This window comes from Lactuca virosa, chromosome 4 (assembly GCF_052849685.1).
Source record: "Lactuca virosa cultivar CGN04683 chromosome 4, Lactuca_virosa_CGN04683_v6, whole genome shotgun sequence".
NCBI lineage: Eukaryota > Viridiplantae > Streptophyta > Magnoliopsida > Asterales > Asteraceae > Lactuca > Lactuca virosa.
The window spans coordinates 369607858-369634568 of record NC_136429.1 but is presented as its reverse complement, the minus strand read 5'-3'; positions in this window follow the sequence as shown (position 1 = coordinate 369634568).

Below are 26711 nucleotides of genomic sequence, written 5' to 3'. Positions count from 1 at the left end.
TAGTTACTCCCTGATAACAGATCATGACATGACCCTTAGTGATCTTACCTATTTGCTTGATGATGCTAAATTAGCAATGATTTGGAGCACTGGTAAAGCAAATTTGATTGATCTGCTTCCCAAAACTTCCATGGACATTGACAATGGTAACATTAGAAGTTCAGAAAAGCTTTCTATTCCCAACAGAAAGGGATTGGCCATGGTCAAGTCATTTGACCAATGGTAAAGAGAAATGCTAAATCTGAGACAATCAAGTGTACCATTTCCAAAGAGTCCATATGTTTCTTTTGCCAAAAGAAGGGGCACTGGTTGCGAAGCTGCCGAATTTACCTGAAAGTTCATAAGGATGATAAAAGTCAAAAAGGTTTGATTTTGCTTCAGGGTAAAGTCCATTATATAACTCTATGAAGTGTCTTTTGGAGATTCTTAATACATGATGTAATGTAATTACATTTTGATGTCTTGAAGAATCAAAGGAAACCTAAAAAAAAGAGTATGATGATTCTGATCACAAAAATGAATTTCGATCGCAAGGTTCGGTGATCAGAATTTTGAGCTGCTACTTAAGATTTATGATATATTGCTTAGGAATAGACAACAATATGTTTTTCATATGTATTTTCATTGTAAGGATAAGTTTTTTCCGCAAGTTTTAAAAATAAAAGAAAAAAGTTTTGATTTTATTTATTTTAAGTATCCTTACAATGACATTTGTGAAAAATTGTTGTTTATATGTTTCCATTGATAAGCAATATTGGAAAATGGATTTGATTCTTACATTTGTGGTAGTGTCATAATTTACCAAATAAGGAAAAATTCTCATCACCCAAGTTTCAGTTGGATAGAAACTTGGAATCATCCAACTTGTATTATGTGATGAATGAGAATTTTCATCTTTGGTAAATTAAGACTAAGTCCTTGTTCACATGTATATGTGAGTCAAGAGAAGGACTAAAGGATCGGGTGCACTAGGTTGTGCGCTGATCACGTCCACCACAAAGAATGATAAGATTATTCGTAATGATTTACTAAAGTTTAGTAAATATGGTTATGCTTACAAGTTTAAGTGTAATTCTGAATCATTGGAAACGTTTCAATGATTGGCAGAATGAATAAGAAGAATCAAATTAGGCAGAAAGATAAACGTTTCTCCAATCTAAAAAGATGGGAGACTGCTTAAGTATCTTGGTTTATGATTATCTTGGTGATTATGAAACCATATCACAATGATCCTCTAAGGACACCTTAGTGCATTTGTTTGACTAAGGAGAGGAATCATGAATTGTTGAAATGGTTAAATCAAAAGATAAATCATACTTCGATCCAAAATCAAGTCTTAGAGTCATACTCCAAGATTGTAACTTGAGTGATGTAATCTTTAGAAATTTTATAACACTTGTCAAATATAGAGTAAGATGTTTCCTATTCTTGTACATTTGAAGTTGGTTAGTTGTGATGTTTTGGATAAAACAAAGACCAACTAGGACCAATTGAATGAAGTGTTTACCTTGATAAGAATCTGCACTAACTCTTGAATATTTGTTTTGTCAACGAATGGTTCTTGACAAGAGAATATTATATGTCAAGAGGTCAGTGGGAGTCTTAAAAGATCTCGAGAAAGTTTTGAGAACTACTCAAGAGTATTGTTAATCACTAGCACACAACTTGAGGTTTGTAACCCATTGTGTTGACATATTTCTGTTTCTGTGCCCATTCCAGTTTAAGATGACTATGCTTGTGAGTTCCGTAAGTTCTCAATTGTTTGCATAACTGTTGGGTTTTTGAGCATTCTAACACTCCTATGGTGTACATGCAACCCTATAAACCTTGAATCTATGTTTTCTCTATCATACATGCAAATAAGAACTTTCCAAGGCTTTAATCCTAACTAGCATATTATGAAGCACCTATACTACAAAGTTCTAGATAGATGACATACCTTTTGATGTAGCTTGATGTCTTCAAACTTTAATAGCTTAGCCCCAATAGTGTGGAAGCCTCAAGTGGAATCACAAATCACCAAAACACCTTGGAAGACTTTAGAGAATATGGATACTTTGCTCACACTTATGAAATCGGTTATTGCCCTCTTTAGTGTATCCACACTAGCCACTAGCCTAATTTCATGAACCATAAGACCCTTTATATAGTGTGGAGGATTAGGGTTAAACCCTAATACCCATGAAATTTCATTTCCTAGGATCCATGGGTTAAATCTCCATGGACTATCCATGAATACTTAGCCCAACCTAAATGAACTTGGCCCACTACACATATATATCTAAGAGTCCATATTTAATTAGTTCCTTTTGATCACTTAATTAATTATAAATTAATTCTTGATCAATACTAATTAAATAATATGATTATATATTAATATATTAGAACTTATAATATATTAATATAAATCATAAATATACTATTCTCAAAAGACTATCCATATAAATTGTGTCGGTGAAGTGCAACCCAAATGGACCATGCCAGGTCGGGTCAAGTACATACCAAATATAGTTATGGACTTAGACATTAATCCAACATTCTCCCACTTGGATAAGTCTAAAACTATTATTGAGTATGACTTCAAAAACCAACTGGCAATCGTAGCTCTTAAAGCCGCTGTCAAACTCTGATCCTGTCAACGAACTCTGACCTTTGTCAATGACTTGTCCATTAGATAAGGGATCATATATTCCTCCATTCTAGATATCATATGGATTGAGACATGGATTATAATCATTCTCTCTGTCCATTTGTTGTTTCCCGATTTCCGATTTATGATGACTGACTGATTGAACAAATCAAATGAGTCATGGCTTGGCCAAGCACTCACATGTGTCATCGCTAAATCATCGAGGGGCCCACATATATCGCTTTTATCCCGAACGTAAAAGGAATGGATAAACTTCGACTCATATGGCTTGTTCTAATACTTGTTGAATCATACACAAAGGCACGTTTTATAACATCGAGTTACCAATGCGTTTTCATGCAATCAATGTATAACCAACTCATAGTAACAACTCACATCTCTAGGTTTTAAGAATATAAGATATTATCGTCTCATGATCAGTCGTGATAAAATCCATGAAGTGATTCAAATGAGCGTGGGTTGAATCCAATACTCAGGACTTATGAGCACTCATGAGTGTTGTAGCACCGCTTTGTCCAACATCTTAGACCTCTACAAGCCAACCCATGACAATCTTGATTCATATCTACTTCCAACATATGACCGACTGTGGATAGTTTGAATAACTTAGTCATTCAGGAAGAATGACCTAGTTTATTCTGGAAGTCAAAACATGCAAAATGAAACACAAGAATAAATGAATCAAATATGGTATCAAACCCTATGAATATAAATAGACCACTTTTATTTATCACCATACTGATTACTCATTATTTCATTGTTTCGGTTTTATCAACTTTATACCTGAATTAAAAACACTAGTTGTCCCATGCTCCAAGCATGTACACTATGTTTTTCTAAACAATAGCTTTGGCATACACCAAGTATGCACTCTATGTTTGTGTATGATCCTTACTTTGTGAACTAGATCAATTGAACATAATTTCAATGATTCTCTTTTCACACTCCCAAATCCTTGTCTTAAATGTAAGAATTCCAAATTCCTATCATTTATCGAAATCTGTTTAGATTTTAAACTTATATGCAATATTCCTCTTGTAATGATTATGCACAAAGCCACAAAGACTTGGCAACAATCATTACAGAGTATTCCAATGGAGAGCAATTCCATGGAAACGATGTTTCAAATTCAAATCGCATTGCTTTGAACATGCTTCTTGCATTAAGTTTCTTTAACCTTACACGGATTGCTTCCACCTATGAAGACAACTCTATATTCCCATTTTGATTACCACTTCTGAACAACAGTTGCCTCTTTTCAGACTATGTCAATATGGTCCTTCCAATATTAACAGTATACTTCCAACTGTCCTTGAGCAACCAATCTTTGGTAAACCTTAGATTGTCCTCGACAATTGCTTAATCATTGTAGTCATATCCAATTCTAGACCTTTTCCCTTCTTAATGCCTCTGGGCATTTGGAAAAATTTAGAAATGACAAATATTATAGCACATGCAATCGATCCTGTACCCAAAGCAAATGGTACACGATTCATGATGTCTCACATAAAGACATGATTCTAGACCAGTCTTTTGCTACAATATTTTTATTTGCCATGTTTTCAAAATTTGACTATGAAGAGGGATGCCGTAATCATAATCGAATTTTGAGAACGCAATATATAGAATTTCCTTAAGTTGAACCAATCCAACATGAAATTCATATATATATATATATATATATATATATATATATATATATATATATATATATATATATATATATATATATATTCTTGACTAAAGATGATTAAGGTGTCAATCTAAGCCTTTAGAACTGAAATGAAGTATATCCTCTCCCTTAATTACAGCAAAACAACTTTTTCAATCCCCGCGGCCTCACGAATTGAAACTTTTGTTTTCTATAATTAACATTGCTAACTTGCAACACTAACAATAATTATCATGCTCCCACTAACATGATGATTATTAGCATAACACTTATGCTCCCACTAGCTTTGACATGTACTCAGAAATCAGCTGGACTTCTAGAAATCAATACTTTATTGCCTTTCTTACCAAAGTTCAGATTTCTGATATGAGATGCTTTGATAAAACTTTATCAAAATCATACACCTTTCCTTAGATAGCATGCATGTGTGTCTAAACAATTTCAGAACTATGAAAAGGGATGCCGTAATCATAGTCTCAATTGTTTAGACCTTTTGTCATCTGCTTCAAATCTACTTGGTGGAAGTGTTTCCTCACCATCATTTTCATGAATCGGAGAGAAACCTTATGACCCTTAGATTTTATGGTGTATGTGTTCTTATCCATGTGAATTTGTCATAACCTTAATCACAAGAATATGTCAACACAATAGGTTACAAACCTCAAGTTGTGTGCTAGTGTTAAACTACAGGTTTTTTATTCTTGATTAGATCTTGAAATACTTTTCAGGATCTTTAAGACTCCCACTGTCCTCTTGACATATAAGACTATCTTGTCAAATATTCAAGAGATAGTGCGGATTCTTTATCAAGACAAACGCTTCACACAATTCGCCTAAGTTGGTCTTTGTTTTATCCAAAACATCACAACTTGCCAATTTCAAATGTACAAGAGTAGGACACTTTTACTCTTACATTTGACAAGTGTTTTAAACCTTTCTTTAGGATATGTCACTCAACTTACAGTCTTGGAGTATGACTCTAAGACTTGTTTTGGAACGAAGTATGACTCATCTTCTTGATTTGACCACTTCAACAATTCATAGCTCCTCTTCTTAGCTATCAGAATGCACTTAGAGGATGAACTGTGATAAGGTCTCTTAATCATTAAGATGATCATATAACATGATACTAAAGTACTCTCCCATCTTTTCAGATTTGAGAAACTTTTATCCTTCTGCCTAATTTGATTCTTCTCATTCGTTCTGCTATACATCAAAAAAATTTCCAATGTATCAGAATTACACTTAAGCCTGTAAGTATAACCATATTTACTAAACTTTAGTAAATCATGACGAATAGTCTTAACGATTATTTGTGGTGGGCTTGATCAGTGCACAAGAATGTGTACTCGATCCCTTAGTCCTTTACTTGACTCGCACATCCATGTGAACAAGTAATTAGTCTTAATTTTCCAATGCTTGAAAGTTATCATTCATCATACTATACAACTTACATGATTCCAAGTTTCGGTCCAATTGAAACTTGGGTGATGAGAAACTTTCCTTATTTGGTAAATTTAGACACTGCGACAAATGAAAGAATCAAATCCATTTTCCAATATTGCTATCAATGGAAACATGTAAACAACAATTTTTCACACATGCCATTGTAAGGATACTTAAAATAAATAAATCAAAACGGTTTTTTTTTATTTTAAAACTTCCGGAAAAACTTATCCTTACAATGCAAATGCATATGAAAAACTTGTTGTTATCTATTCGTAAGCAATATATCATAACTCCTAAGCAACAGCTCAAAATTTTGATCACCGAACCACGCGATCGAAAACCATCTTCACGATCAGAATCAGCATATCCTTCCTTTAAGTTTCTTCACTTTTCTTTGATTCTTAAAATATCAACATGTGACCAAGTCACATCATGTAATAAGAATCTCAGAATAGAAACTTAACAGAGTTAGATAGTGAACTTTACCTGAAGCAGAGTCAAACTTCTTGACTTGATCAACCTTATGATCTTTCAGGTAAATAGGCAGCTTCGCAATCAATGCCCCTTCCTTTGACAAGAGAAACATATGGACTCACTGGGAATGGTACATGGGACTATCGCAGACTTAGCCTTTCTCTTTACCATTTGGTCAACCTAGTTGACTATGGTCAAACCCTTTCTTTGGGATGAGAAGGCTTTTCTAGATATCCAATGTTACCATTGTCAATGTCCATTGGGAAGTTGATCTCCTAATCAATTTGCTTTACTAGTCCTCAAATCATTGCTGACCAAGCAAATAGATAAGATCATTAAGGGTCATGTCATAGTCTGTTTCATAGTAGTCCCAAAAGGAACTCACTAAGTGACTTAGAAAGTGATTGAACATCCAACCTTCTTAAGACTTTGACACCCAACTCTCCCGGCTTGTCAATATGTGACTTCATCTCCAAGATGCGATCACACGTAGACCTTGCTTGCCAATAGGGATTGAGTGACCTTTGAACTTGTGGGTTAGGGAGAATAATTGGAGGAGGTGGAGGAAGTAAAGTTCCAAGAGATTTGGGAAGATCATAGATGTCTGAGCTAGACATCTTTTGGGAGATATTCAAGATAGTTGATTTAAAGTCCTTAATATAACACCCAACATGAAATATTAAGGCTAGGATCCAACAACCTATTTATAACTGGAAGAGGGATGTCGTAATCCGAGTTATAAAATAGTTGAAGGTAGGTAAATGACGATTTACCAATTTCCACCATGAAAAACGAAATATAATTAAGTTTTAACTGGATTTGAAACTCCTAGATCTTTTGAGATTCATTGAACTTTTCAATGGCATGTTTCAATCTTGAGTGTGCCCTTCAGGTTTTGTGACTGGGATGCCGAGGATCATAAAACAAGGTGTGAAGTAACCATGCATATATACTTGGTACCCTTAATATTTACCCCTTAATCGATGTGCCGGTTAACCACACGAGCTCCACCGATACTATGATAAATATTAAGTTACCCTTTGCCTACTTTGTTAAATCCAGGTTAGTGTGATGGTTAACCACACACACTCCACTAACGGTTTAAACAAAGTGTAAAGTGTAATTTCATGGGTTAGCACCAAATTCACATTTTCCTAAGTAACTAAGAATGGGTATTATTAAGAGTTTAGTTACTTAGTATTTATCATTAATACTTTTAATGAAGGGAGAATTATATTCCTTGTCCTACCCATTCGACTAACGACCCTCCACCGGTCAAGGAAGCGGTGGGTGAGAGTGGACACCCATTAAACTGCCATTTTATAGGCAGTAACCTTGTACCCCCCTTATAGACCGGCTTCGTGAATGAGGCCTACTAATGGTAAGACGACTTTACTCTTATACATATATATAAATATTATTAACTTATAATATTATAAAGTATAAGGGTTGAATTTTAACTTTTAAAATTCTAAGGGCTTAACTTGGAATTAAAGTACTCATAAGTGAAAACTTTACAAATTCCAAAACTTGAGGGCAAGTTTTTGAAACTATTCAAAACTTTTCATTTCATAACTTATGAGTTTAATGGTTCATTAAAATGAAGACTCTTCATTTTTTATGTAACCTCTTATTCTAATAACACTTTTAAAGAAGTGACTCTTAAACATCCATAACTTGAGGACAAGTTATGGAGTCATAATACTATTTAATGAAAAAGACTCTTCATTTTTTTATGTAACCTATGACACTTTTATGAGTTTTAAGATTCATAAATGTGACCTTTTATGTAACTTGAGGACAAGTTACAAAAACACATTTTATGAACTACCTCTAGATTAATTAGGATTGAAAACAACTAAAACACAATTTTTTTCCATTAATCTAAACTAACTCATAAATCAAGGAAACATAAAACTTTTGGTAATCCATAACTTATGGAGTTAAATGCTTGTTTTATGATGAAACTTTTCATGTTCCATAACTTAAGAATAAGTTAAGGAATTCTTTAAAACATTAACACCAAATTTTGTAACTCCATAAAAACTTTGAATCAATTTATTTTAAAACCTTTTCATATCCATAACTTATGGAGGTTTCAAAACACTTAAGATCACAACTTTAAAAAAAAACTTTTGAGCTCCAAAATTTTATGACAAAATTTGTAACTCCTTAAAACATTTAGATCAAACTTTTAAACTAATAAAATAATCATATCATTTTATCTTTTACTAAATTTGACCTAATTCAACTCATATAGCAAACGATTCAAATTTTACAAATAATTAGTTTTTCACAAAACAAGTAATTATCTTAAAATTTGACAAACTTCATGTTTTTTTTTCTTTTTTTTTCAACTTTGAAAATCAAACATTTGCAAGAATATAACAAAAAACAACCTGGCTCTGATACCACTGTTGGGATTTTGAGCATTCTAACACTTCTATGGTGTACATGCAACCCTATAAACCTTGGATCTATGTTTTCTCTATCATACATGCAAATAAGAACTTTCCAAGGCTTTAATCCTAACTAGCATATTATGAAGCACCTATACTACAAAGTTCTAGATAGATGACATACCTTTTGATGTAGCTTGATGTCTTCAAACTTTAAGAGCTTAGCCCCAATAGTGTGGAAGCCTCAAGTGGAATCACAAATCACCAAAACACCTTGGAAGACTTTAGAGAATATGGATACTTGGCTCACACTTATGAAATCGGTTATTGCCCTCTTTAGTGTATCCACACTAGCCACTAGCCTAATTTCATGAACCATAAGACCCTTTATATAGTGTGGAGGATTAGGGTTAAACCCTAATACCCATGACCTTTCATTTCCTAGGATCCATGGGTTAAAGCTCCATGGACTATCCATGAAGACTTAGCCCAACCTAAATGAACTTGGCCCACTACACACATATATCTAAGAGTCCATATTTAATTAGTTCCTTTTGATCACTTAATTAATTATAAATTAATTCTTGATCAATACTAATTAAATAATATGATTATATATTAATATATTAGAACTTATAATATATTAATATAAATCATAAATATACTATTCTCAAAAGACTATCCATATAAATTGTGTCGGTGAAGTGCAACCCAAATTGACCATGTCGGGTCGGGTCAAGTACATACCAAATATAGTTATGGACTTAGACATTAATCCAACAATAACAACCTGGAAGCGATGGTAGGCCCTGTGCTGCCGGGTGGCAAGAAAAATGAGATTGGGCAAGTTCAGTTCATATAAGTTTGGATTTGTCACTAACCTTGTCTTGTGATTATGGCTATGACAAATTCACATGGATAGGAACACATACACCATAAAAATCTAAGTGTCATAAGGTTTCTCTCCGATTCATGAAAATGATGGTGAGGAAACGCTTTCACTAAGTAGATTTTAAGTAGATAGCAATTGTGATATTTGCATTCTAAAAGTCATTAGTGGAGCGCGTGTGGTTAACCGGCACACTAACATGGATTTGTGAGAATGGCAAAAGGTATAAACATTATGATTACGGCATCCCTATTCATAATTGTTTAGACACACATGTGAGCAATCTAAGGAAAGGTGTATGATTTTGATAAAATTTTATCAAAGCATCTCGTATCAAGAATCTGAACTTTGGTAAAGAAAGTCAATAAACTATTGATTTCTAGAAGTCCAGCTGATTCATGGATACATGTCAAAGCTAGTGGGAACATAAGTGTTATGCTAGTAAGATAATAATCATTATGCTAGTGGGAGCATGATTATTATGTTGCAAGTTAGCAATGTTAATTATAGAAAACAAAAGTTTCAATTCGTTTTGAAAAGTTGTTTTGCTATAATTAAAGGAGAGGAAATTGTACTTCATTTCAAATCTAAAAGTTTAGATCGTGAGATTTTAATCAAATTTAGTCAAATATATATATGAATGTTATGTTGGAATGGTTCGACATAAGGAAATTCTATATATGGGAACATTATTTGCGTTCTAAAATTCGATTATGATTACGGCATCCCTTTTCATAATCTGAATTGTGAGAACATGGCAAATAAAATGGTAAATAAAAATATTTTAGCAAAAGAATGGTAAAGTATCATGTCTTTATGTAAGTCGTGTCCCATATGCTTCGGGTATAGGATCGATTACATGTGCTATAATATTCACCCATTCTAAATTTTTCATGCCTGGGGCATTAAGAGGGAAAAGGATTAGAAGTGGATATGACTAAAATGATTAAGCAATTGTCGAGGACAATCTGAGGTTTACCAAAGATTGGTTGCTCAGGGACAGTTGGAAGTATAGTGTTAAACTTTGGAAAGGACCACATTGACATACTCTGAAAAGAGGCAACTCTTGTTCACAAGTGATAGTCAAAATGGGCATATGGAAATGTTTCCATAGGTGGAAGTTATTCTTTAAATCTGTGTAAGATTAGAAAACTTAATGCAAGAAGGATATTCAAAGGAATGTACTTTGAATGTGAGACTTCGTTTCCATGGAATTGATCTCCATTGGAATACTTTGTAATGTTTGTTGCCAAGTCTTTGTGACTTGGGCATAGTCATTACAAGGGGATCATTACATATAAGTTTAAAATCTAACAGATTACAGTAAATGGCAAGAGTTTGGTATTCTTACATTTACAATAAGGATTGGGATTGTGAAATGAGCATCATTGAAATATTGTCAATCGATCTGTTTCACAAAGTAAGGATCATTAGACAAACATAGTGTGCATACTTGGAGTATGGCATAGCTATTGTTTGGACAAACATAGTGTGCATTCTTGGAGCATGGCATGACTATTGTTTTAATTCAAGTATTAAGTTGATAAATCGAAACATTATACAATGAATAATGAGTAATCAATATGGTGCTTAGATAAAAGGTGTTTTATTTACTCTCAAAGTGTTGGGGCCATATAGGATTAATATTATTCTTGTGTTTCACTTTGCATGCTTTGACTTCCAGGATAACTAGGTCAATCTTACCGAATGACTAAGTTATTCAAACTATCCACAGTCGGTCATATATTGGAAGTAGATATGAATCAAGACTGTCATGAAGCTGGATTGTAGATGTCCAAGGTATGGGACATAGCAAGAGTTCCTGCAACATTCATGATTGCTCATAAGTTCTGAGTATTGGATTAAACCCACGCTCATTTGAATCACTTCATGGATTTTATCATGAGTGAATCATGAGACGATAATATCTTATATTCTTCAAACCTAGAGATATGAGTTGTTGACTATGAGTTGGTTATGCATTGATTGCACGAAAACGCATTGGTAACTCGATGTTATAAAACGTGGCTTTGTGTATGATTCAACATGTAGTTAGTACAAGCATATGAGTCAAAGTTTATCCATTCCTTTTACCCTTAAAGGGATAAAAGCGATATATGGGGGGCCCTCGATGATTTAGTGATGACACCCCTAAGTGCTTGGCCAAGCCTGGACTGATTTGATTTGTTCAATTAGCCGGTCGTCATAAATCAGAAATTGGGAAACAACAAATGGACAGAGAGAATGATTATAATCCATGTATTAGTCCATATGATATCTAGAATGGAGGAATATATGATCACTTATATAATGGACGCGTCATTGATTTGTTCAGAGTTCGGCAGCAGCTTTTAAGAGCTACGATTGCTGGTCAGGTTGGAGTTGTACTTGCAATAATAGTTATTAGACTTATCCAAGTGGGAGACTGTTGGATTAGTGTCTAAGTCCATAACTATAATTGGTATATACTTGACCCGACCCGGCATGGTCCATTTGGGTTGCATGGCATCGGAACATTTGGATAGACCTTTTGTGAGAAGAGGATATTTGTGACATATTAATATATTATAAGTTTTAATATATTAATATGAAATCATATTATTTAATTAGTATTGGTCAAGAATTAATTTGGAATTAATTTAGTGATCAAAAGAGACTAATTAAATATATGGGGATTGATTGTGTGAATCATTCATTCCTATATATGTGGGCTTATGATCCATGATTCCTTATATTGGGTTTAACCCATGTGGTGACCCATGGATACTCCATGGAGGTTAAAACCCATGGAGCATAAGGAATGGGTAAAGTCATGAGTTACATGGTGTAACCCTAATAGCCACACTATATAAAGACCCCATTGGTTGGTGAAATTGGCACTAGTGCATACACAAGAGGGCAAGCCGATTTCTAAGAGTCAAGTATCTCTTCTCATGGTTATTCCAAATGTTGATGATGTTGTGTGAACCATTTGAGGTGTCACACTAGGGGCACTGGGCTCTTGAGCTCCATGGAATCAAGCTACAACAAAGAGGTATGTAATTCTACTAGTTTTTATATTACATGTTGTTCATATTATGCTAGTTAGGATAATACCTTGGAAAATTGATATTTGCATGTATAATAGAGAAAACATAGATCCAAGGTATTTAGGGTTGCATGTACACCATAGGAGTGTTAGAATGCTCAAAACCCAACACCAATACCACTTAGCACCAACACAAGAACAGATATTGTCCGATCAATAGAACGACCTAATAAGTAAGGAAATTATCAGACCAAACCTGTAACCTCAGAGTACACCCGTCTAACTCTTAAGGATGAGAAGTGGATTGCCCATAGAGCAACTGAACACTAAGAGTCAAGCAAACCCATCATTGAGGATCGATCCCCTATTCCGAATCGACGGCCCACTCAGCCAACTCTAAGAATCAAGCAATGGTCGACATTCCACTAGTTCAGAATTCCGTAAGGAGAAAACCCCCAAGGCAACCTAGGATTTATAAGGCCAGTTGCACCACACGCAACCTTAACCTTGGTAGCAACAGTGCTAATCCTTAAGGCCTATGAACACTACTTCTAGGACACCAGGAGCACAATCTTCAGAAAACCATTCGAGATCCTCGCCAGGATAGGTTCGGTAACCTGTAGCCTTCGGTTACCATAAGAACTCAGCTTCGTATATTTCACATTCCACGTATTCAACCCGAATAAGTGTCTGACCGCCGAAGCTCTCGTAGTCCCACTCGACTAGAGATCAAGGTAAACAAGAACCTACACCCCGAAGAGGAGCATGTGGGGATCATAGGCAGGGAAATCAAAAGAACAAGGTCAAACACTAATAGTGAAAATCTGCTAGAACGCCAAGTTAGGATCTAAGTTCACTTAGGAATGAGAAGATCGAAAGAAACAGAAGTACATACATCTTTCCTCAACCCTTGATATTCCAATGAGAATTTGAATTTCAGGATGAAATTCCATCTAACGGGGGGATGATGTGACAACCCGAAATATTTGGATCAACCAAGGTCTAAATTGTAACCCTATTACAATGAAAACCTTGGAAACTAAAAGGGCATAGGTGCTTGTACAAGGATGTATACACTTTAGAAATCACATATAAGGTAACCTATTGAAAATAAACAAGTTTAGAAAGGCAAAGTTTGGCAAATAAATTGGAGTTATAGATGTAATAAGTTTTGATTAAACAATACAATCAAACAGGAATCAAATGAATGTTAGCACAAGAACTTGTAATTGTGTCACAATCTTGAACACTCAAACTATAAAGCCAACACATTTGAGTTTTCTATTCATTAAGACCATAAACACCCTTAGTAGGACCACCATTTCGCTGTAAACTCAAAAGGAAACCATCCAAGGCTGTGAACACCCCTTAGTGGACCTTACTTGGCCGTGAACACCTTTAATGGGCCATGGTTTGGCCGTAAACACCTTAAGGGATCCATGCTAGGGCGTAAACACTTTAGGGAACCAATCCTAGGGCGTAAACTACCTTAGGGAATCCATGCTTGGGCGTAAACACCTTTGGTGGACCACCTAGTGGGCGAAAACTCCATTCTAGGAAGCATTATGGCTGTGAACTCAATTCTAGGAGGCATCTAGGCCGTAAACAGCTCCATTCCATGGGGTTTACGGTCATATGGTGTGAATAAGACAAGGGTAGTTGATCTTGAGATGTGATAGCACTTCTATTTCCAATATAAACCCAGTTAACCACGTAGTAACCCCCAAATATCCATGCAATAACCCCCAGTTAACCAAGCTCCTACCTTATCACCTTCCATTCTTCCTTTATGAACGAAAACCACTTCTCACATATCACAAACCCCATTCTACTTTCTGTGAAGTCCATTTACTCCCAAAAAGGTCAAGTTCCAAGCTTTCCAGAGGCTTGATTCTTCAAGCATTTCCTTAGATTTGGTAAGCATTTCGTGATTCTTTAGTGCTCCAATACATCTTTTGTCACACCCCCAAACCAGACGGCGGAAACGTCCGGGGGTGGAGGACTTCATTTGTAGTATCACAATACATGCATTATAGTAATCAGAGTACAAACAACCACTGTATTTAAAAAGTATAAGTATTTACATGTGTTTCATCATTGTATACTGAAACCAAATAGTTATACAAAAGAAGAAGACAAGACATAAATAGCTCCATCTTCTCAAAAGCACGGGGAGTACCTGTCTACTGGTTCCCTGAGAATACAAGTAATTTGAAAAGAGAGTATCAACATAAAGTTGAGTGAGTGCATAAGTATTTATGTTTGAATGAATATTTTCTGTTTCTTGAATATGTAAACAGTTCAAAAAAATCCTATATTTTCTGCTATATATGAAAAGTAGTTTTAGTTACATAAAACTGTTCTATTTGTAAACCAGTTTTCTGTATTTGTAATCCTTTTGTAAACTTGTATCCTAGAGTGTGTCTGGTTTCATCAACCGTTATTGTAAACCGTAATGTAATACTGTAAATTGTATCTTGTAAACTAGTACTTTGAAAATGTACTTAAGTTTAGTTAATTATACACTAACGTATTGTTAATATCTTTTATATGAGTTATTATAACCATACTGACTAGATGGCCTGACCCAACGCTATGAATGCGTTGAAAGCTGTTGATAACAATTGTCACTCATAGGCGTGTATGCCTGACTGTAGCTAGCAGTCTGAGTGCGGGGTTGTCAATCCCAATATAGATCTATACACACATTGTTTCGATCCCCGGCTAGAGATTTTGGTTATAATGTCAAGACTTTAACTATATTGTTTTAATGAATTAAAAAAAACATGTATCAAATGACTCATAAAAAGTATATAAACGTTACATGTATAATAGTTATGAAAACCCAATCATTCTGAAATAAATGATTGACAGTATGTTCTTGAATTAGTATTCTTAACATGTATCTGAAAGATGTATATCCTTGATTAGTTTTGAATCAAACCTTTGTTCTTGTAAAACAATGTACTTTAGTATACTTGAATCGTGAATTAATGTTCTGTGAATCATAAATTATACCTATTATAATTTATATGTACTTTCTGAATTGATACTGAGTATTCATGAATGCAACCCCTTGCTCAACATGTTACACAGGGTAATTGAACTTAATGAACTAACTTTTATACTTGTATACATATACAAATATATATAAGTAAAAGGAACCAAAGTGGGTTATCAATCCTAAGCCTTTTAAATCTTATATATATATATATATATATATATATATATATATATATATATATATATATATATATATACAAGTATGATTTTTTGGAGAAATATAAGTTTATAAAAACATTTAAAAGAAGTTTAATATTTTGAAATACATTTTGGTGACTTGATGTCATTTTAAAACAATCATTGAAAACAATCTGATTTGGTGATAGCTGAAATCCATTTTCATAAGATATTTGAAACCATATGTTTATAACACAAAATCCTTGTGTTTGACTTGTATTCCCCCCCCTTAAAACAGTAAAAAAAATGAAAATACGGGGGTATGAACTCACCTGTAGTGAGTGATTCGAGTGAAAGGTCGATGTAGGATGCTAAGTGTCAAGTGAAGTCTTGAGCACAAACGGATCCTATTAGCATATAATGACACATATATGGATATAATTAGTGTATATAACAACTAATTATGATAGGAAACCACTTTAGGGACTAGGAAATACTTGAATTGAAGTGTTACAATCACATGTGATTGACTAAAAGGGGTTTACGGCCATATAAGAGAGTGTACGGCCAAGGGGTGTACGGTCACTGAGTGTACGGTCAACGAGTGTACGATCATGGAGTGTACGGTCGTACACTCATGGAAGAAACATGCAAAAAGGGTGATTTGATCCATGGGGAAACTAGTGGGTCTAATGTTCAACAAGAAGATAGGCAAAACACTCGATTTGGACCCCTTTTAGGGTGTGTACGGCTAACCTATGAAGGAATTACGGTCGTACACCCTTCAAGATCACGAAGGTGATGACGAAATCTAAAGATTCGAGGCTTGAATCTAGTCGTCTTTCAAGTATAACAAGGTACATGAAGAATTACTTACCACTTTTGAAGATTAGAAGGAGTGTTCTTGATTGTAGTTCAGAGAGAATGGAAGTTCTTGAGGTGAACGTGTGAGAAAGTGTGAAAAAAATAAGGGAATAGCTTATATATGGGTTTGGGTTTACGGCCATATTGAGTGTACAGCCGTACACCCATGTGTGCGGCCGTACACTCCTATTGATGGAGTGTTTGGCTCGAGTGCAACATGAAGAACATAAAATAACTCACCCTTAAACCCAAACCTAGAATGTACTAGGCTTAGAACACTCAAACAGACCCTAAACAATGCTAAAAGATAGCAGAAACGAGTCTGACTTTGATTGAATTGAATAACTGTACAAGACAGAAATTTCGGGTTGTTACATCTTTATATTATTTACATTCTATTTACACAAATTTAAAATGTGTTAAAACCCTTAGGCTAATATTACTCTCAAGGAAGTTCATCAACATCATTCAAGTAATTAGGCTTGAAAAACTTCTTAACACTTCAAATCATCCACCAAATCCAACCCAATGTGAGCTTCATACCCCCATATTTTCAAGCTTTTCTATGTTTTAGGGGTGATGCAAGTCAAACTTTGTTTATTCCACAAATAACTACAAGTTTTTCATCTTTATGTTAAGGATAAATTATTATTTGTACAAGTTACGGTATACTCTAGTTTCGGTATAAATATTGTGATATGTATATATATATATATATATATATATATATATATATTAGCAAAACTAACATGATCAATGTTATAAAATCATAAGAAAAGCTAAAATCTGTAAACTACATGGCTTTTGGGAAACTTTATTAAAAAATAGTTTTACTAGTAAACTTTGGCACAGTATAGTCATTTACTAATCTAGTGGGTTTAATACCTAAGTACTATGTTTTGATTTCATATTTTTCATGCTGGAACACACATTTATATTTATATAAAAGAGTATATAAATAATTTCAAACCAACAAGATAAACTATAATCGGTATAGTTTGGAAGTCACGAACCACGTTTTTCAAAGACACATTTAATCATTTAAAGGTATAACTATCCTGTTTTTACAAGAAAATGAGTCATAGTTCACGTAAATCTGTTAAGGCTCTTGTGAGACACCTTTAGTCGTACCTACCTAGCGTACGCAGTAAGTCCTGTTAGTTACAATCAGAGTCTCCTGGAGGGAGAGCGGGGTAATTGTGTATAGATCTATATGGGGTTGACACCCCCACACCTGAGTTGTTCGCTACAGTTAGACAAGGCCAGTCTAGGGTGAAAAATATCTTAGAAACTGATGCCTGAAAAACTGCAAGCCATGCGTTTAGTCATTAGTATGGTTGTAACGACTCACATAGGGATAAACAAAAAGATTTTGGGTTTACGAGAAGCTTATACTTCATTAGTTTTATTAAAAGAAATGAAACTATAAACTATTTTCTGTATGATATTCACCTCCATCTTGGTCTTGGGATTTTAAGACCTGGTTTACGGAAAGCTTATACTTCATTAGCTTTATTAAAAGAAATGAGGCTACAACTATTTTCTATATGATACTCTCTTCCATCTCAGTCTTGGGGTATAAGACCACCGTTCACCTTTAAGAAAATGATGGATTTTCTGGAAAGATACTTTATTACTTTATAAGGAAAATATACAAAGGAATTACTTTCAACTACATTTCATCTTTAAGGATAGATACTGCATTCTTTTTGGGGAATACATTCTTTTCAAGTATAACAAAAGAAACAAAGGATATGCATGCATTTATTCACAGTTTTAGAACGAGACTGCAAACCTTCTTTTTATAGAAAATATCGGATTTTCTGAAAATACTACGACAACTATTCTAAACATGTGTAAAACTATTTCGTACAAAAATGCTTATGAACTCACCAAATTTTTAGTAGACGCTTTTCAAAACGACTTGTATTCTCAGGGTTCTAGCAGGCAGGTACTCAACCCTTCTTGAGGGTCGACGTCGTCATTTCATGTTATTTACTTTTCAGTTATTTGTATTCGACTTTTGAACAGTTGTGTTTGTAAACAATGTAATACTCTAAATCTAAATGTATGAATATTTGTGTTGCATTGTTTCATTACTATTCAATTGTTATTATATTGTACATGAAGTCACTCCATCCGCCCCCGGACGTTTCCTCCGTTCTGGTTTGGGGTGTGACAAACATAAACAATAACTAGCTTATATAAACGTAAATATAAAATGTAAACGCTAACTATTTTATTTAAGCATAAATAAGAAATATAAACAGTAATGAGTTTATATAAAGGTAAATACGAGTGATGCATGTATTCTCCCTTGGAAACGTAAAAAACTTAAAAGGCACCATATAATTCACCAAAGAAGTGTGAAAGGCGTTCGTTTTGAGAATCGGGTGTCGTTTCGCGTTTCTTGCCTTTTGAACGGAAAACTTTTTGTACGAACTGACACTGTAGACTTATAGATCTGGTCAGGAACGTGGAAAACTAACTTTAAAAACGATCGGAACTCGCCGAAATCCGACCGGAGCTCGTCGTCGGCGCCGCAAAAATGAAAAGGAAAAAGGGAGAGGGTAGAGATAGAGTAGATAGAGATGGGGGTGCAAACTATTTGGCTGATTTTTATCATGTTTATAATAAAAATATTTACATTTCACCCCCTCTACTTTTGTGACTTGTCATCACGGAAAGTGTACCCAATTTCCTATTTCGTAAAATTTATCCGAACATGTCAATTGATTGTCCCGAACGTGTTGACCCCAAAAATGAAATCAGAATTCTCAAACAAAAGACGATACTATGTTTAAAATGAGTTTTAAGTTTTGCAGTTTTACACTTTTAGACGGCTAGTTTTTCCTTTTCTTTAAAAGCTCGTAACTTTTGCATACGAACTCCGTTTTTGATGATATTTATATGCATGAATTCATGTTTACTAGATCTGTCCAATTAGAGCATCATTTTTTTCTAAGTATACTTAACATAATAATTTTATTTTTGGTGCATTATTTAACACTTATTTTTGTAAATAGTTTTTCGTTTGTTAACGATCATCAAGTTTTCGATACAATTAGGGTATTTTGCATGCAAATCTAAGTATAATGACTTCAAATGCATTAAAATGAGGAATACTATATGATATGTCTTATTCCAGGAAAGTTTGTAGTGCTTTGACTGATGAATGTTGACCTATTTTTTTCCATTTTTTACGCTACACATAAGCCTCTCAAATTCCATGTCGGAGACAGGTTTATGTTAAAAGTATCCCCTTGGAAGGATATGATTTGGTTTGGAAAAAGAGGCAAACTGAACCTGCGTTACATAAGGCCATTTGTAGTTCTTGACAGATTTGGTCTTGGCGCATACCGACTCTAGCTGCCTCATGAGCTAAGCAAGGTACATGATGTTTTTCACGTGTTATATCTCAAGAAGTGTCTATCTGATGACACTCTTGCTATTCCTCTTGACGAGATCCAGGTGAAGACAAAACTTTATTTCGTCGAAGAACAGTGGAAATTATGGATCATGAAATCAAGCGCTTGAAACAAAATCATATTCCTTTAGTGAAGGTTCGATGGAACTCTCTAAGAGGACTTCAATTCACTTGGGAATGAGAACACTAAATGAAGTAAAAGTGTAACATTCGATTCCAGGTATGTTCTTTTTCGGTCCCTTAAGTTTATAATCTTTGCAAAATGGTCCCTCGTACGTTGGGCGTACATTTGGTACGCTTAGCGTACATGCATGGTTGGAGACAGGGGACTTAACAACATATGTTGGGCGTACATAGTGTACGCGGGGCGTATGGTAGCTAAGACCAAACCCTAATTTTTAGGGAATGAACCCTATTTAAACATCATTATGGCCTTTGGACACTCACTCTCATCAGCCCCCACTGTTCATTCGTCTCTTTGAAACCCTAGTTCACCGCCTTTTATGTGTTCTTGAGCTTTGAAGTGATTTTGTGGCATTTTAGTGTGTATTTAAGAAGGAGGTTCTTGGAGACCAAGCATTTGTTGAGGTTGAGCTTCTAGATCCAGAGTATTCATCAACTTTTGATGCTTTTGAAGGTAAAAAGTTCTTACCTTGATGATTCATTTTGATTGTTAGAGTTTAGGGCTTTTTTAGGAGTTTATTTTGACCCATGGGTTCTTTTTGTGAGTTTGGGCAACTCCATAAGTTACAGGTGTTAAATCTCGGTCCCTTTGATGTGTTAGATGCATAAAAATTTCATCTTGGTGATTGATATGAGTCCACGCATGAATTTAAGTCCTTAATATGTGTTTGGTTGGACAAAAATGGATGTTGGGTTCCATTAAGGCATGCTAAGGCATAAAGTTGCCAACTTTATGTCTTAGAACCCCATAATGGTCGAGATCCGATCGAATGGCTAAAAAGATTAAGCACCAAATGGCTTAAGGTGGCAAGCAACTCAATAAGCTGAGCGTACCAAGGGGATACGCCGCGCGTACTGGCAAGCGATCGAGTACGCCGAGCGTATGCCTCTTAGTGGACTTTTGGACTTCGGTTGGGCTTTGTACCTTTAGGCCTTAGTTAGTTTTCGGGCTTTGGCATGTTTAGGGTAGGTGGGCCTCAGAATTCTATTAGTGGGAGTTAAGTGGTATGAGTTAGGCCTTTTCGGGCCTTGGGGCCCATTATTTTGTTTTGGGCCAAGTTTGGTTAGGCCCATTATGGGAAGGGTAAAATGGGCTTTTATTTTACGAGTCTGGATTTAGGATTTAGGCCCACGGTTATCGTTTATAACCTATTTGTAATTAGCGTAATTTGTGTATGTTCAATGGGGGGATCTTCCGGTTCGGTAGCCGAGCAATTAGTTATTTATCAACAGTGAGTTTTCTCACTAAATCAATGGGTCGAAGGCACTAAGTTCGGACCATTATTTGTGATGTAGAATGCTAGTCATAATTGTGATATGTGTATGAAAGACCAGGATTTGGCCACTGGCAATTGTATGAAACACTAGGATGTGGCCCTTGGCATTTGTATGAAAGACCAGGGTCTAGCCCCTGGCAACTGTAAGGAAGACCGGGATTTGGCCCTCGGCAAGAATTACTTGTAAGACTATGGTTTGGCCTATAACACTAATTTATTTATGTTTGGTATGTGGTACTTGGGGAATCTCACTAATCTTTTGTTTACAGTTTGTGTTAATGTTTTCAGATATTTCCGGTACTATGGAAAAGGGTCCGGCATGATGGCGCATCATTCTCCACTCACTATTTTCCGCACTTATTGATATTGTTACTCTGATGATTGGACATAGTTACTATGTAATGGTTTTTGGAACAATTTAATGACTGTAACTCTTGTTTTAAAATGAAAAATTTTACCCCGGTTTTTGGGTTGTTACAAAAGTACCCACGACTGTTTGAAAATACCCCATCTATAAGTTGATTTTCAGGATGAAATTCTTATAACGGTGTGATAATGTAACAAATGATAAAAATAGGCCGACGTTCACCGGTCAAACCATCACGAACCCTTTTATAATAGGACCTATTATATAAATGTCCTTATTTTTTTAATGAAATTGAAGTTGTTATACTCAGATTTGCATGCAGAATACTCTATGTGTCTCCAATATGTATCAAACGCTAAAGAACAAAACTCTATTCTTAAAAATAAGTACTATTTAATGCGCTAAAAATAAATTTTGTGCGTCAAGTATACTTGTGAGAAATTTACACTGAAATTGGATAGATGTCCTTTTTTAAAGGGGTGATAATGTAACAAATTGTATAGATGTCCTTATTTTTTTTAAGAAATTGAAGTTATTATACTCAAATTTGCATACATGATACTTTATGTGTCTCCAATATGTATCAAACGCTAAATAACAAAACTCTATTCTTAAAAATAAATATTATTTAATGCGTTAAAAATAAAATCTGAGCGTTAAGTGTACTTGTGAGAAATTAACATTGAAATTGGATAGAACATACTCTCACAACATAGCGGATATAAAAAATATCACAAACGGAGATCGTACACAAAAGTTAACCCTTTTTTAAGGATGCAAATAATTTATATAACTGATTTTCCCGGAAACGAAAACCGAAACGATTCGTTGGGATATTTTCACATCTCATTATGTAATTATGAGAACATTTATTAACTCAAACTAATACCTAATATTTGATTTCACTTTCGCAATATTTTTAGCTCGGATTCATAACACTTTCGTAAAAACAACCATAAGAGAAAACTATTAAAAGTTACCAAATTAGAACTTTGAATGCCCTTTTCACCTAGTTTCGTCTATTGGATTGGAACTTCTATTACATTTTTGAAATCACCATACTCGGGACACTCGAAGGGCGTGTTCAGAAATATTTTACAAAGTCGGGTTGCAGGGCACGAGGATCAGGGCAGCACATGGTGCATGACATCATGACATCAATATGGCGCTTATATGATTAGAAGATCTTCTTAAAATCAGAAAACGTCTCTCTCTCTCTCTCTCTCTCTCTCTCTCTCTCTCTTATCGGGCTTAACGCCACCGACGGTAGCTCTGGCGCCGATCACCACCGCTTTCTGCCACCCACCTTCTCCATTCTCCACCTTGCAAACAACCCCTACCCTCCTCATGTCCAAACGTTGTGTTTTTCGACGAAGATTTGGTCCGACAAGCGGCCGACGAACGACAAAACAACTCAACTCAGAAAGGCTTCGTCGGTGCCATGCACCGTCGTGACCAGTGGACCTAGCGATGGCGACTGTTTCGGCCAAGCTCCTGCATCCCATTTTACATGAAAGTAGTTTGTTGGGCTCCTGTTAAGCATATCTACAAACCCCTGTAACTCATTTTTCCCAAAAAGCTTCCCGATCAAAACTCTGAAAAATGCAAAACAACACGATCTCACCAACGAACATTTTATTCGCTTCGAGGGTGAGTTCTATGTCCCCTTCCTAGGCTTTTATATTTTGGGGGAGAATAGATGTACAAAATCTCTTTTGGTTTATATTAACCGGTTATTTTTAGTCTAAAGTGTATATGATTTAATTTTTAGGTCATAACCATATATAAGCTAGTAAAAAACAAACTAGATCTAACTAAGTAAATATCTCTCTCTCTCTCTCTCTCTCTCTCTCTCTCTCTCTCTATATATATATATATATATATATATATATATATATATATATATATATATATATATATATATATATATATATAACGTTTCAAACAACAAAATATAGCTATAATTTGTATATTTAAAAGCTTTAGTCGTTTAACATATATATATATATATATATATATATATATATATATATATATATTACATTTCAAACAACAAAATATAGCTATTATTTGTATATTTATAAGCTTTAGTCGTTTATAAATATATATAACTGTCAAAAAGTAGTTAAAAGTCATTTTTATTACAAATGATATATTTTAATACTTTGTGAACTTGTACAATGATTGGTATTGTTGGTTTTTCATTTATGTAAAACCGAATTTTGGTCAAAACGTAGCCGTTAAGCTGCCTGATTTTTGTTAGAAAGCTCCAATATAGTTTTTAAACAATAAATGATTATCAAGTAATAAACTTATTAATATAATGTTTAAGATGTGGATCTACATTTTTAATAAGTTGAACTCGGTGAATGAATAATTGTCAAATAAACCTTTTAACTAAAGATTTGGACTAAAATACACACACACACTTTTAGATATGTAAATTCGGGAATAAGTATATGAGTTGTCTCTTCATTAACAAAAGATAAAAACTTAGTGAGGCCCTCCATTATATAACCGCTAATCTTTGTGAGAGAAAACATTGTGTATATATATGTATGAGTTGACAGCCCTACCCATGGTCAAAATTGTTTCTTTTGTATTTTCCACGACGATAATGAAGCGTTGTGATGTCAGACGAAGGCATGTTTCGTCCAACAGCTCTGTTATAAGCTCATAGAAAAATCCCAGAGTACAATCTTAAATCCATAAGTTAAGACGGTTTGAAACTTAACTAAACTATTAAGCACTTGTACAACGATACAAGTATATTTATATAAGTTAGTAAATGAACTTATGATCCGAATAACAAAAAGGTTTTTATGCATATGTTTATAATATACTAAACAAGTAAACACATGCACTTATAGGATTACAAGTACGTTTGTAAACACTTTTACACTCAAAATATGCACTTTTGGTTATAAAGGTACTTTGAGTCAAAACTTGTGGAACTCACCAATAATTTTTGTTGATGTATCTTTATAAAACATGTATTCTCAAGAACTTAATGAGTTGAAGTTTCACACTCACAGATATTATGGAACTTTTATTTTACACTTATGATATTGCCTATGTGTTAAGGCAACTGGTTTTATATATGATGTTATGCTACAATGCACTCGACAATGTAAGACTTATTTTATAATATTAGAAGTTGTAATATTATATTATTTGTATACTGTTTAAGTTGTGCTTTGATTATGATCCATTCTCGACGCGCTCACCTCTATGTTTCCACTGCCAACTGGGGGTGTGACAGATTATCTATGCATGTAACCACCTACCTTCACATCCCTTATAAATTTTGACGTCCTTATCGAACCTATCGACTTGTGCGGTAGATCTGATACCATTTGTAGCATCACTTAATGACATCTATTACAATATTGTCCGTTGTAGGCCACCCATCACGAAAAAATCTTAATGGATCACCTATCCTAGAATTTCTCTCACCCGAGCATGCTTAACCGTACACTTCTTATATGCAATGTATAGTGATCACGGTTTTAAAAGGTGTTGTGACATAGAATGTATCTACATCCCTTATAAGGAGCACTTAGTTTTCCTTTCCATCCGATGTGAGATTAGGTGCAAGTAGCCACCCACCTTTATTAGGTGGGTGACTACCTACACCTAATTCCAATAGAACTAAGCATTCCTAATAAGAGGTGTGCATACCTTCTCTAAAAGGGTTTTACATATCTTCAAGATCATGATTGAAATACGTATAATGCAAAGTCAATCATTAATGTTTGATAAAGTAGAAGTCTGGCCGGTAGTTTTGGGAATTATTAGTGAATTAACATTTTATAAAAAACCAAACACATTGGAAATTTAAAAACTATTTATGAAAAATTTGTTTCGAGATCTCATTTCAATCAACTAAATTAAGACATTCAACCAAATAGTGTTAATTAAATATTGTCTTAAGATGATAATGATGGGATTTTGGTTTAGAAACTTGTGATACAAGTTATATTCACCTTTATTGGTATCGATAGTAAAAAACAATAAAGATTGCTAGACCATCCAATCAACAAAGCAAATCCCATCATATCCTTGTATTCTCGATCAAATAGCAAAACCCGAAAGGAGAGGGAGGTGGTGACGTCGACCAAAGGGTGTTGAACGTTTTGTTTCTTCTTCTCAACAGGCATGTCCTAGAGGGTGAGCGATATGAGCGACCGTCCAGGACCCATGTTATAAGGGGGGCCAAAAATTTTATACACTTTATTATATATAAATGCCATATATAAATGCCAGTACAAGTAATTTTCATTCAATTATAAAAAAGTTGAGGATTTTTTTGTGTATTTTAAGGACCTTTTTTCTCTTTCGCCTCGGCCCAAACTATATTTAAAACGACCTTACTTCTCAATAACCAATCAATTCATCGACTTCAAGGTAAAAACTCAATGTCGAACTCTAATGAAAAAATAAATAAGAAAGCACAAAGATGTAGGAAGGGAGGGGCGAAGCTATCAATTTTTTAGGATGTTCCTCATAAATTAATTAGAAAACACACACACACACACACACACACACACACACATATATATATATATATATATATATATATATATATATATATATATATATATATATATATATATATAGTCCGGATCCGATAGGAGCCCAAAAATTGGTAGGAACCGCAAGACTATTCTCCATCAATCATTTCGTCAATGGTACAAATGTCAAACTCATTTACTTGGTCATGATGTATTCGTACATAGGCGGATCCAAGGGGATCCCAGGGTAGCCCGGGATACCCCTCAAATTTTTTTCGGTAGTGTAATTTTTGTATACGAATTCTTCAATTTTTTCCGGTATAATGTATATATATATG